We start from the raw sequence: 14,077 nt of genomic DNA, 5'->3' as shown, positions 1-14,077 counted from the left end.
GCAAGTCACTTAACTCATTTTGCCTCAGTTTCCTCATGTGTAAAATGCGCTGGAGAAGGAGATGGTAAACCACTCCAGTGTCTATGCCAAGAAAGCCCTACTGGGGTCAGGAAGGACAGTCGGACAGGACTGAAATGATTGAAGAACAAATTGTGCTTAAATGTTTGAAGAGTTATTTATATTATCTGGTTTGAGCCTTGCCCCTATGTGAACGAGACACTTACAGGTATTATTCAGATTTATGTCTGTCTATCTTATCTATCTATCATCTATCTATGTGTGTGTTTTCCCATATGTAAAATTTTATATATGAAATAACCAGCCTCTAGTAAGGTGACTTGCCTATAGTTGAACTAGGCATGGTTGAATTAGGTTTGCCTGACTCTCTACTTCTAGCACCCTATCTACTACACTGAGTTTGCCTCTATTTTGAATGAATTGATTTAAAAGAAAGAAGTGTTTCTATACCTACAAAAGGTTATCACTTCAACAAAGTCTCTGGGAATCAAGTTGTTTAAATGAGCCACTGTACTCTCCATGTTGAGTCAGTGAGTCTACAAACTTTTAAATGCCTATTATCTGCCAGACCTTGTGCCTTCAGGGAGCTTACATTCCACAAGGGAGAATATACATTTCTACAAATAAGTATGTATGTTATATGCCAAATAAATATAAAGGACTGGGGGAGAGTAATAACATTAACAGTGGGGAAAGACCTCTAGAATGGGGTGGCACTCAAGCTGAGCCTGGAAAAGTCCTTCTATTTAGCTGCAGCTTGCTGGTGTGATTTAGCTTGTCTAGCAGCGTCACCTTGTTGGTCAGCGAACAAAGATCGCCCATACCTGTGCGTTTGGTACATGCAGAGTACCAAATGTCAAAGTATTGATGGTCTAAAAAACTGTGATTCTTAGCTATTTGCCTTCTTTCATGTCATACTGTTACCACAGTTTGGCACAGTATATACCACAGAGGCTACTGCTGCTTCCCTGGATCATTCCAGCATCCCCTAGGGGGTGGTATCACACACTTTGGGAACCTCTGTATCTTTGGTAGAGGAGTTGTGAGAGAGACTGTACTACTTCTTTCTGCACCATCCTCTTCATCAGTCTCTGCCACCAAAGAAAACTACATAGTGGGTATTTAACATGTTTTAATTATTTGAGTTGAGAGGGCAGTTTGAAGTAGTAGATAGGACAGGGGAACTTCAAGTCCTGCTTCCGATACCTTCTAGCTTTGTGATCCTGGGCAGATGTCCACTGTAGCATTAGATGAAGGAGTTTCCTCACCAGGAACAACATACGCCAGTGAAATCACTGGTTTAGACCAATACTAGGTGTTAAAAGCTTATTGGTGTGGATGTTCAAGTTTCTGACTTGGCGAAAGGGTAGAAAACTGGCCGTCCTGGAGAAAGCTGAGAGAATGTTATGAAAAGAGCAGTGTTAGAAGGGGCAATCAGTAATATCCAAATCTCAGTGGAAAGCCAAAATTCATTTAGTGTGAAAAAGTGGAAGAAATTTAACTTAGGCTAGATAGCAAAGTGGATAAAGTGCTTTATTGATGCTTTTTACCTTTCTGTCACTTCCCAGTCAGTCACTTCAAATTAAGTGCCTACTTTGTGCCAGGCACTGTGCTAAGCTTGAGAGATGCAAAGAACGGCAAGAAACAGGCCCTGTTCTCAAAGAGCTCACAGTGACTTCTCCTTAAATAAAACTATTCCTTGAAACAAAGTACAGTGAAGGAAATTAGCATATTAACTATGGTCAAAATCATCTCTTTCCCCACCTCTATTCTGCCACCTCTCTGATAAGCAGGGTATTGGTGCTTCACCACTAGTCCTTGGCAATCTCATTTGGTTACTACGTTGATCAGAGCTCTGAAGTCTTTCACTGTTTTTGCTTTTTGTGGTCATACTGCAAATTGTTCTGGTTTTGCTCTCTTATCAGTTCATGTAAGGCTTCTTTAGTTCCTCAGAAATCTTCATGTTTACCATTTCCTGTAGTTTAGTGAGAGTCTATATATACTTTTTCCAGAATTCCCAATTGATGGGTCACCCACTTTCTTTGCAATTCTTTGTTTCTGTAAACAGCATAACTATAAAGGATATTTTGACGTCCTTGCGGTATGTGTCAAATAGTGGTATCATTGACATCTGCGATAGTATGTTTTCTAAAATGTCCCATCAAAAATGATTGAAATCAGTGTTTTAACATTTAAAAGGTTAAACTCCAATTATATGGAAAATTAGCTTTTGGAGTATATTTCCTAATAATATCTGTTATTTATAAAGATCACTTCAACTATCAACTCTATAATCTTTCCTTTAAAGAACTCAGGTCTTCCTTTAAAGAACGCAGGTCTTCAGCTGGCATGTTTATGGGAATAACTACCAGATACTGTATCTCTAGCTCCTAAGGTCTAGTACTACATCTCCAGTTGGGTAGTGGATGATTTTGCATTTGGTGTCGCATGCAGTGTGTCAAAATCCTAATTCTTCATCATCATAGTGAGTTTTGCTGGGTAGGTAATTGTGTATTTATGACCCATACTTCTCAGTTTTTGTACATTATTTTTTTCTTGTTTCTCTAACTTGCCCTTTTCCTTGTTTTCCTTTATGATGTTATCTTCGAGGTTCATAATGTATCCAGGGGTATAGAATCTTGTATTCTTCATTTTCAGGATCCTCTGTTTTCTTTGTGTATTCTTAATTTCTTTGGACGTTAGATTCCTCTACTGCAACTTATCTTCTTGTACTGATTGTTTTGTTGGGTTTTTCTTCTAACTTGGGAAGGATGTCAGCAATCTTAGGTTGTTGTGTTTGATCTGTTCCATCACATAATTCTCTATATTTTTAATCATCTTGCTAATTCAGTGGTTTTTCTGTGTCTATATTTCTTGTAATTGATCTTCATTAACTGTCATTCTGTTTATGAATCAGTTAATTCTGTTTGTTGAAGCTTTTTTATTACAGTCTCTATACTGGTAATTTTCACTATTTCTTCCCAATTTTTTCAGTATTTTAAAATTTTGGTTGTTTTTCTCCCAGATTGTTTTCTCTTCAGTCTCTTATTTGACCTTGTGATTTTTTTTTTGGTGTTATCTTTTAATTTTTTTAATGTGTTCTTTAGTTGTTGGAACACATTTTAGGATATTTTATGTGGTTTCTTTTATCTCCGTTTTTTCTGGTACTCTGCTGGTTTTTAGTGTTTATATTTGTTATTTTTGAAGGACTTATGATGAGCTTAATTGACTTGGAACCTCCACCTTCCAGAGGTTTTTTGATGGATAACTGGTCTGACTGGTCTTGAATATGTTTAGCCTTGAGAAGTTAACTGCTCTGCAAGACAGCATGTTTCTTTGTTAGTTCTAAAAAGCTAACATCTTTTTCCTTGTAACTTAGATTAATAGTATCATAAGTTAGAGTGGGAAAGACTGTATTATAATTATACATGTATACTATAATATATTTTAATTATACATTATAATAATAATAGCATTTATATAACACTTTAAGGCTTGTAAGTACTTTATAAATATTATCTTATTTTATCCTCACAACAACCCAGAGAGGTTCCGTTTTTATACCTATTTTACAGATGAGGAAACTGAGGCAGGTAGGTTAAGTGAGTTGACAAGGGTTAGGCTACTAGTTAATGTCTAAGGCCAAGTTTGAACTCAGGTCTTCCTGATTTCAGGTCTAGTTCTACTAGTTCTAGGTCTACTTCTGACACCTGACTGTCAGGAACTAGGTCAGGAGTGGGGAACCTCTAGGTCCTCAAATGTGGCTCTTTGACTGAATCCAAACTTCACAGAACAAATCCGCTTAATAAAAGGATTTGTTCTATAAAATTTGGACTTGGTTAAAAGGTTGCACCCAAGGCCCTTGAAGGCCACGTGTGGCATCGGCTGCAGGTTCCCCACCCCTGAATTCTCTAATACAACATTCCCATTTTCCAAATAAGAAAACTGAGTGTTAGAGAAGTTGCAAATTGCCCAAGTTCACAATATAATAATGAGCCACAATTCAAACTTTTTCCTCTCCTAGTTCTGCTCTCTTGAGAAGCATAGAAAAAGCCCATTCAGCTTTTCATATCTTAGCATTTCGAATGATTGAAAACAGCTGTTATATACCAAACTTCTCCTCTCCTGCCTTCTGTCCTCTAGGTGAAACAATGCTAGTTATATACCCATTTTATACCTGTTATAATTCCCTACAATATTCCTCTCTCTGTTAGACCTGGAAGAGACTTAGAAGTAATTTGTTACAACCCTGCCCACCCCCTACCTCCCATTTTTTAACAGATAAGGAAACTGAGGACCAAAGACATTAAGGTGACTGACACCAAATCCAGCATTTTCTCTGTGTAACAATCAAATCTGAATATGGCAGCCAAGTTGTATTGTTTACTTCTCAGCCTATTATACCCTGGAATATAGATACCACACTAGCATTATTTCAGTTGGGATTTGCCTTAGCTTTGTTAGTGTCACATTCTGGGTTCATACTGAACTTGCCAACTTAAACTTTGAGTTACCTTTTCAAATGAACTGTTTTCAGTCTAGACCTCCTTATTTATTATACTAACAGAACTGAATTTTGATATAGGACTTTACATTTACTACTGTTGGACTTTGTCTTGTTGGTTCGAACCCCCCATTTCCAGTCTTAAAATCTTTTTAAATTCTGATTTTGTCATCTTCTGTATTAACTATCTCTCACTTTGTTTCATTTGAAATAATTATGAGCATGTATTTATAAAAAGGGTTGATAAAAATCACATAATTTCTGAGTTAAAAAGGTGCTGGATCAGAGATTTAGAGCAGGAAGTGACCTCATCTAGTTCAACCCCCCTTATTTTACAAATAAATAAACTGATGTTTAATGGTTAAGTGACTGACCTAGGGTCAAAGAACTAGTAGGATTGGGTTAGGTTTGGGAACTGAAAATCTGGAGAGGATGAAGGATGTCAACACGCTGTGCATTAAAAATCACTTGGGTAGGTCTTGGTAGCACAATTCACATTGAAGATACAGCTGTGCTGGGCACACAGGAAACTTTTTTAAAAAAGCAAGCTATTTTTTAGGTTCAGCTAACAAAAAATGTTGTATGCTGCTCTTTTTGCCATTAGATTTGTGACAAAAAACTAAAGTGAACAAGGCAGAATTGCTGGAGAAACCTGCCCCTTCTCCAAGAACTTAGATTTGAGAAATGGCCCCAGGCCTGCCTGCCTGCCTTCCTTTCTTGCTTCCTCTCTCCCCCTCTGCCTGCTTCTCTCCTTTCCTTCCTTCCTTTCTTCCTTCCTTCCTTCCCCAGTTATACTCCTGACTCTTCAGTCTTCTTTCATCATTACCTTCTGCTCCCTCCCTTTTCCCTGCTTTTCACTTTCTTTTTATTGCTGTCTTTCCCCATTAAAATGCCCTCTTTGAAGCCAGAGCTTGTCTTTTTATTTGTATTTATTTTCCTGGTCCTTACCACAGCACCTGGCACATAGTAAGTGCTCAATTGTAAATGCTTGTTGGAGGGAGAGGCTGACAGAAATACAGCCTCCCTGGTATTGCTTAGGATGAGGCCATTAGAACCTAGTCAACAACTTGTCATCAGTGTTTGCCTGAAGGTCTTCAGTAAAAGGGAACATTCTACCTCTGAAGTAGTTTATCCTGATTTTTGGATAGCTCTAATTGTCAGAAAGGCAGCTAGGTGGCACAGTGGATAAAGCACCTGGCCTAGTGGCAGCAAGACTCATTTTCCCAGACTCAAATCCTTCTTATAACACTTACTAGCGGTGTGACCCTGAGCAAGTCATTTAACCCTTTTTGCCTCAGTTTCCTCATCTGTAAAATGAACTGGAGAATGGCAAACCACTATAGTATCTCTGTTAAGAAAACCCCACATGGGGTCATGAAGAGTTGGACACAACTGAAAAAATGACTGAACAATAATTGTTAGAAAGTTTTACCTGACATCAAACCTTGAATTAGTCCGTATTTCCACACATTGCTCCTGTTCTGGCTTCTGGGGCCAGACAAATTTAATATTTTTCTTCCTGAACATAGCTGTCATTTCCTGTCTCTTCCCCATCCTCTGTCATCTCCCCCCATTCTCCAGATCAAAAATACCCAGTTCCTTTAACTTATCATCACACGACATGGATTCCTAGTTGCCTTCTTCTCAGTGCTTTCCATCTTATCGGTGGCATTGTTAAATTGTGGTACCTAGAACTAAATGAAGTGACCCAGCTATTGTCTGACTAGGGAACAGTTCAGAGAGAAGATCACCTGATTTCTGGGAGCTTTTGCCTTTCTTAATGCAGCCCCAGATTACATTTGCTGGTTTGGCTGCCATAGTATACTACTGACTCGTGCCTGCAGACCACTCAGACCCCTGGATCTTTTTCAGACAAACTGCTGTTATTAGGACCTCCCTCTTCCTATACTTGTGATAATTGACTTTTTGGACACAAGCATGTGACTTTCCCTCTGTGCTCTCCAACTTATCAACATTCTTTCTGAATCCTGATGATGTCATCCTGCATGGTAGCTATTCTTTCCAGCTTTGTGTTTTCTGCAGATTTGATGGATATACTATCTTTGACTTAACTAGTATGCATCTCTATATTTTCTTCCACAAGAATAGTATGAGATATTTGATCAAATGCTGGGGTAAAACCTCTGTAAATTATCCATACCCTTCTCCTGATCTGCTGGTTTAATAACTTTGTTAAAAAAGGAAATAAGTTTAGTCTGGCATGACCTGTTTGTAGTGAAACTGTACTAGCTCTTTATAATTAGCACTTTCTTTTCTAGTATCTACCATCTCTTTAATGATTCATTTTAGAATTTTACCAGGAATTGAAGTTGGGCTAACTGGCATATAGTTACTGTTCTCTTTGAGTTTTTGGAAAATCAGGGCAAAATTTGCCGTTCCTCAGTCTTACCTCTTGTATTCCCCATTAGCTTTCGGAAATTGCTGATGGTGGCTCAGCAATGACATCTGTCAGTCTTTTCAATTCTCAAGAATGATGAACTTCCAGATCAAGTGATTTGAACTTGTGAAGGACAGCCAGGTTATCTGTCTGCTTAATCATCTTGGGTATTGATTCTCTATTAGCCATTCTTCTCTCATCTTCCTTAGCAGAGAAAATATGCAAAATAAGAATTAAAGGGCTTTGCCTTTTGTCACTAATCATTGTCCTATCCAGTCTAGGCAGCAGTCTCCTCCTTTCCCTGATTTCCTACTTTCCCTCAATTACAGGAGAAACAAAACAGGCCTGACTAATGTGAGAAAAAGTTGAGGGAGAAAAAGAACTAGATTAAGGAGGATTAAGGATCTGAAGAGGAAGTAGTTGGCAAGGTAAATAAAACAAATTAGGAAAGTAAATTAGTAATTAAAACAATTTGATGGAATAAGAAGTGGAAGTGGAAGTGGATGTGGACACTATGCTGGGTGTGTCCATAAATGTTGACTAGCTCAACCACTCCCCCCCCCCCCCAGTTGACATCAGCTATTACTTTCTTTGGCTCACAACAAATCTGTCCAGCTACTGTTACCTACCTCACATTTCTTCTGTGTGGGATCATAGAATCATACATTTAGAGCTGGAAATGACTTCTGAAGTCATCTAGTTCAACTTTCTCATTTTGCAGAGGAAGCCCAAGGGCTAAGAGAAATTACGTGATTTGCCTGAGAACACGAGGGTTGTTCAGTAACAGAATCAGTATTTGAACCCTAGTTCTTTGACCCCAAATCCAGCACTCTTTCCATTGTACCATGCTATTCCATAAGAAAATCACGAGGGACTACAGCAGTAATTCAATCTGGAGTCTTAGCTCAGTATTCCTTCTAAATTCCCTTCCTTTCCTCCTTGCCTATATAAATTCTGTCCATCTTCCAAGATTTGTATCACATTTCTTCATCTAAAGATGTTCTATCTCATAATCTTTCTTCTGAACTCTTGTAATATTTGCTATCTATTTCTTCATTTGGTCCTCATGCCCTGCTCTGTGACTTTTGAACTGATATCTTCCTGTTTTTCCCCTATGCCCTCTCCTCTTCCCAGTTTTCCTAACTGCCCAGGTTACTGCCATCCTCCCAGTCATTGAGGCTTGCAAACTAGGTTTTATCTTCAACTCCTCACTCTCTCTCATCTACTACCCATATTCATATAGCAGCCAAAATCTGTTACCTTCCACAACATCTCTAGTGTGTACCCATTTCTCCTCTGACATTGCCACCATCCTGATACAGTCCGTCATCACTTCACATTTGGACTACTGCGTTAGCCTTTTGGTTGTTCTTCCTGACTTGAATTGCTCCCCAGTCCAACGCATCCACAAGGCAGCTAGGAAGCATAGTGGATAGAATGCTGAAACCAGATTTTAAATCGAACTTTAGACACTCACTAGCTATGTGGCTCACCTCTGTCTGCCTCCATTTTTTCATCTGTAAAATGGAGTAAATAGCATTTATCTCCCAGGGTTGTTGTGAGGATCAAATGGTATATGTAAATATAAGTGCTGACTGTCATCGTTCTCCACTCAGCTACTATCTTGATTTTCATAAAACACAAGTCTGATCAAGACACCTCCCATTCAGTAAACTCCAGTGGCTTTTCTGGGGTAATACATACAATTTTTTGTTTGACTTTTAAGGCCTTTCATGATCTTGCCACTTCCTCTTTGTGCAGCCTTTTTTTACACTTTCCTCTCTTCCACACACTCTACAATCCAGTAACACTGGCCCTTCTTACTCTTCCTCATAGAGACACTTCATTTCCCAACTTCAGACATTTTCCCTTGCCTGGAATTCTCTACCTCCTGTTAAAATAGTTCTGGACCCCTGACTAAATTCCTGCCCCCCCCCCCATTCTAGTTAGCATAGTAAGTAAATATATTTGTATATATGTATATACATATGTATGTGTATATGTATACACATGTATGTACGTGTGTGTGTCTATACATGTAACAGTAGTAGGAAGTAAGATTGAAAAGGGGAACTTAGAACTCAGAGACTGTCCCATAAATTAGGGGGGAGTAAATTACTTGTAAACTGTCTCATAAAGTAGAGGAGCATAGGAGCCACTGGAAACCGTCTCATAAATTAACTAAGATCACATCCTGAGACTAGGTGCTAAATTAAGGGAAGCAGTCCTGCTTACTGTCTATGTTATACACTAAGTGTGTGCAGTAGCAGTAGAACACCAGCAAAACATTAGGCTAATGAACTAATTCTAATGTGTTACCAATTTTTAGCGATGTGGGTATGTTAAAGAATTAACCCTAAGGTGTCACAGATAAGAGTCTCTGCCCTACTAGCAGAACTATATAAAAATGAGACCCTAGACTCTCCTCCACCATGACCCTATCCTCCCATTCCATTTGCCTCTGTGTTCTCTGTCACTTATTAAACTATGATTAAAGTATTACTCTACTGTTTGTTGCTGTCATGGTCTTTCCCTGAAGGTATCCAAAAACAATTGGGTGTTCCTGTCCCTTCTCTCTCTCCTACTAGTCCCACTCCCTTAATCATATAACCTGAGATCTCATGGACTCAGACTATATAATAGTGTATATATGACATGTATGTGTATATATGTATGTATGTGTATGACATATCAGACTAATATAATATATAATAGCCACTCCTACCCCTGAACAAGCTGGGTGCAGTGAGTTGATGGGTAGAAAGCAAGGATGAATAGCTGAACCACTTCCAGGTTATTTTTTCCCCTTTTATCTGTGTTGTAATAAATCAGTTAATAATTCTATAAATTGCTATATTTTACCATGTAATCGTCACACCCTGTGTGTCTTTCTCCAGTCCAAAAATTGGTTTGTAACTTTCATCGTGTAATTGTCACATGGTATAATTCTGTTCGTCGTGCCACTTAATAAACAGAGCAGCAATGTATTTACCAGTGGCATATGGATATGCTTTACCTTTCACTCACTGTGAGTTGTGAGCCTAGAATTCTCAGCGCATGCACATTGTCAGTGTATTTCTAAAAGCCGACTTGTGTGGTTTGTTTAGAGTGTTGCAGTGCTAATGGTATGGGCACTCAACCAGTGAAGAGCTGGAGGTGCAAGGGGAGTGGGTGGGCAGGCGAAGCTGCCACGAGAAAGTCACATGATGTGGTAAGACTTGCATCTTCCCGCAATACCTAAATTGTGCAGTTCATCTGCCAGTGATACAGTTTAGTATTTTACAGTTTACAGTTTAGTAATAAATGACTTTAAAGTAATACCAGCACACAATTTTTTAAAAGCTTCACATAATGTTCACACTCCACTCTTTTCGCATAAATTTTACATAAAATCTGTGACAATTATGCAGTGAAATACAGTAATTGGCAATTCACTCCTCATCTCTACCACCTTGCTTCCCTGATTTCCTTCAAGTTGCAGTTTCAGAAGCCTCTTTTGATGCCCCTTAATGTTAGTGCCTTTTTTTGTTGATTATCATCAGTTTGTCCTGTACATATCTTATTTTACATAGTTGCTTTCGTGTAGTCTCCTCCAGTAGACGGTGAATTCCTTGAGAGCAGAAACTGGTTTTTTTGCCTTTATTTGTATCCCCTGTACTTAGCACAGTGCTTGGAATGTAGAAAACTCTTGACAAATGCTTGTTAACAATTTTTTAGCTTTAGCCAATTGTCAGCAAATGTTAGTTATGTTTCCTAACACCAAGAAGGACTGAAATTTAATAGTACTTTGAAGAACAAAGCTGGTTCAGTTGACACAGTACGTTTTTTTAATGCATAAAGCAAAGAAAATAGAGATAATAGGATGAAATTTTTATTTCACAGTAAATTATAATAATTTTGCATCAATTGCTATTCCTGGTCTCTTCAAAATAAATTTGCCATCATAACTTTCTTAATTCATCACCATACTCATTTAGTGACCTGAACTGAATTCACCTTGTGTTCTTTTCTGCAAGACAGATGGAGTATGCCTAAGATAATTTTAAAAGGCAGTTACCATTATTTTGAAGGTGTGACTTGGTCACAGAGGTGGTAGAGCATTAAAGAAAAGTATATATTCTATTGGGCAGCTAGATGGCGCCAGGCCTAGAGTCAGGAGACTCATCTTACTAAATTCAAATCTGCCCTCAAACACTAGTGTGTGACTCCAGGCAAGTCACTTAACCCTGTTTGCCTCAGTTTCCTCATCTGTAAAATGAGCTGGAAAAGGAAATGGCAGAGCTCTCCAATATCATTGCCAAGAATACCTCAAATGGGGTCACAAAGAGTCAGACCAACAAAAAAGTGAAAGCAAAGTATATATTCTGTTAATAAAACTTTGAGAATACAAAGTGGGACTGCTAAATGCCAGAACTATAATTGGAGAAAGGTATGTTCTTTTTTTGCTTCTCCAACCCCTCCCTCCTTTTCCCTCACCATTTTCTCCTTCAGTAAAATAAGATTCAGAAAGTAGTAAGTCTCAGTTACAGTCACTTTTGGTCTAATTAGATCTCCGTTTTTATAGGTTAAAAAAAACTGAGATAATATTGGTCTGGTTAATAGTTCAATCACAAAATCTAATAAAAATTATCATTATAAATGTGTAGAGAGGTACTAGTGCTTAAAATATAGTCTTTTAAAATAAGAATCAAATTAGGCTTGTGAAATTTTTATCAATTATTTTATAACTATATATAATTTATGTTTTGATACCGTTCCTTCAGTGTTGTGATTATTTTCCTGTGGAGATGATAAAGTACTTTTTCCTTACAACTTTATTATTACTACAGTAACCTGTAGTCAGATTATAATCTTATGATTATACCTCTCCAGAAGTATTTTCGTTTATTTAAAAAAAAAACTCATCATATGAATGCACATTGCTACCATACTGTTACCTGGTAGTCTGATTAATATTTGAAGGATAAATTAAATTTATTTAAATTCTTAACCATATTTCTCTGTAATACTTCTTTTCTTCTTTGGACCTGTTACAGTCAATCTTGGCAGTCATTACAAGTTTTATTATCACCAAAGAAATGTTACCAGTCTTACTGATACTTTGATGTTCAGCTCAAGTAAACAAGTATTTATTAAGCACTTACTGTGTGCTAAGCCCTGGGGATTCAAAGAAAGCCAAAACAATCTCTGCCCTCAAGGAGTCCATTGGGGGTACAACATGTAAATTATAAAGAATATTGAGTAAATGGAAGGCACGCTGAGAGGGGAAGGTGATGTTCATTTTTAAAATAAAATAAAATATAAAAGACAAACAAAAATATATTAATAAAAATAAAAGGACTTGTTCTTTAAAATTTGGATTCAGTCAAAAGGCTGCACTTAAGGACATATAAGGCCACATGTGGGCTTAAGGCTGCAGGTTCCCTGCCCCTGATCTAGCCCTATCCTCCCCTGGGCTTGAGTTTCTTATCTCCAACTACTTATTGAATGTCTTGAATTGGATGTCCCTTAGACATCTTAAACTCAATGTGTCCAAAACTGAACTTATTACCTACTCCCCCCAAACACTTCCTTCTTCCTAATGTCCATCCCATTATCCAAGGTACTACCATCCTCCCTAGTCACCCAGGTTCCCAAACAACTTGTCATCTTCAAATCCTCACTTCCTCCCACTCAATCCACTCTGTTGACAAAGCATGTCAATTTTACCTTTGTAAACATCACTCCCCTGTGGGGGAATACATCCTCTTCTCCCTCTGACGTCTGATGACTTCATTCTGTAGCTTATTTGTCCATAGTTGCTTGTATGTTGTCTCCCACATTAGACTGTACTGTTTGAGAGCAGGATCTGCCTTTATGCTTTCCTTGTATCCCCAGATCCTAGCACAGTGCCTGGCATATAAGTTCTTAAAAAAGCTTTTTGGCTGCCTGGCAATGTCTTTAAAAACGATTTATTGAGCAGTGGCCCTGGAGTCCGGAAGACCTGAGTTCAAATGTTTTCGCAGACATTGACACTTACTAGCTGTGTGATCCTGGGTAAGTCATTAAACCCCTGATTGCCTCGCAGAGCAACAACAAAAACAAACAAAAAACAAATTGTTATGAGGTGTTGTTGGAAGAATTTACTAGCTGTAAGAGTATGACACAAAAAATGTTAAGAACCTCTTACCTAGAGTTTTCAATAAAAGGTCATGTAAACAAATTAGAATAGGAGATAACTTTTTCAACTATGAATTAGGAAACAGTTCTTAGCCACATATTTGATAGAAATGATTGTAGGAGGTAAAATGGACAATTTTGATAACATAAATTGAAAAACTTTTTCATAAACAAAATCACTACAACTAGAATTAGAAAGGAGACTTGGGGGAAAATGTTTATAGGAAAATTATCTGATCTTAAGGTGTGATATACGAAGATGTATAGGTGATAAAAATATAAAAATAAGAGCCATTTCCCCAAAGAAATAGGCAAGCTATCAATAAACACATATATTACTAATAATTAGAGAAAAGCAAATTAAGTAACCTCTGAAATTCTATCTCATCAGATTGGCAGAAGTGACAAAAGTGAAAAATGGTAATTCTTGAAGAGGCTATTCAAGGACAAACATACCATACACATGTTGGTAGAATCTTTTAAATTAATTTTAATTTTTTTTTTGTTACATTTTAAGTTCCAAAGTGTTTCCCTCCCTCCCCAAGCCATACTAGAGAAGGCCATCATTTGACACAGATTTATAAATGTATATAAAATCATTCTGTGCATAGTTCTTTTTATCACTTATTTCTCTGGAGGGGGCTAGCAGCTTCATAGATCTTTTGTAGTTGGCTTGAGTACTTATAATCAAAATAACTTGGTCATTCAGAATTATTCTTTAAACACTATTGCTGTTTTTCATGTATATATATATATGTTATATATGCTGTTCTCTTGACTATCTTCATTTAACTTTTCATTATTTCTTGCAAGTCTTTCTTGTTTTTCTAAAATCAAGCAGCTCATCATTTCTTACAGCACAGTAATATTCCATCACAATCATATACTGTAACTGGTTTAGCCATTCCCCAATTAATAGGTGTCCTTTCAATTTCCACTTCCTTGTCACCACAGAGAGCTGCTATAAATATCTTACACTATATATGATCTTTTCCTTT

At 37.5% G+C, this 14,077-nt stretch overlaps 1 protein-coding gene across 3 annotated transcripts in view; it reads right to left on the bottom strand.

Moving 5' to 3' along the window:
• Window positions 1-1,133: 1,133 nt before the first annotated feature.
• LOC140517833 (uncharacterized) overlaps window positions 1,134-14,077 on the bottom strand; it is a 68,542-nt gene continuing 55,598 nt past the window's right edge. Inside the window, exons 2-3 of one of the 3 annotated variants that reach the window (XM_072629426.1) lie at window positions 6,933-7,124; window positions 1,134-3,334 (exon numbers count right to left, since the gene is read on the bottom strand). The gene's annotated coding sequence lies outside the window, so the exon portion shown is untranslated. The remainder of the gene's footprint in view (window positions 3,335-6,932; window positions 7,125-14,077) is intronic. The other 2 variants (XM_072629424.1, XM_072629425.1) reach the window with 2 other exon arrangements.

Source organism: Notamacropus eugenii, chromosome 1, assembly GCF_028372415.1.
Source record: "Notamacropus eugenii isolate mMacEug1 chromosome 1, mMacEug1.pri_v2, whole genome shotgun sequence".
Classification (NCBI taxonomy): Eukaryota; Metazoa; Chordata; class Mammalia; order Diprotodontia; family Macropodidae; genus Notamacropus; species Notamacropus eugenii.
This window is presented reverse-complemented; position numbering and strand designations above follow the sequence as displayed.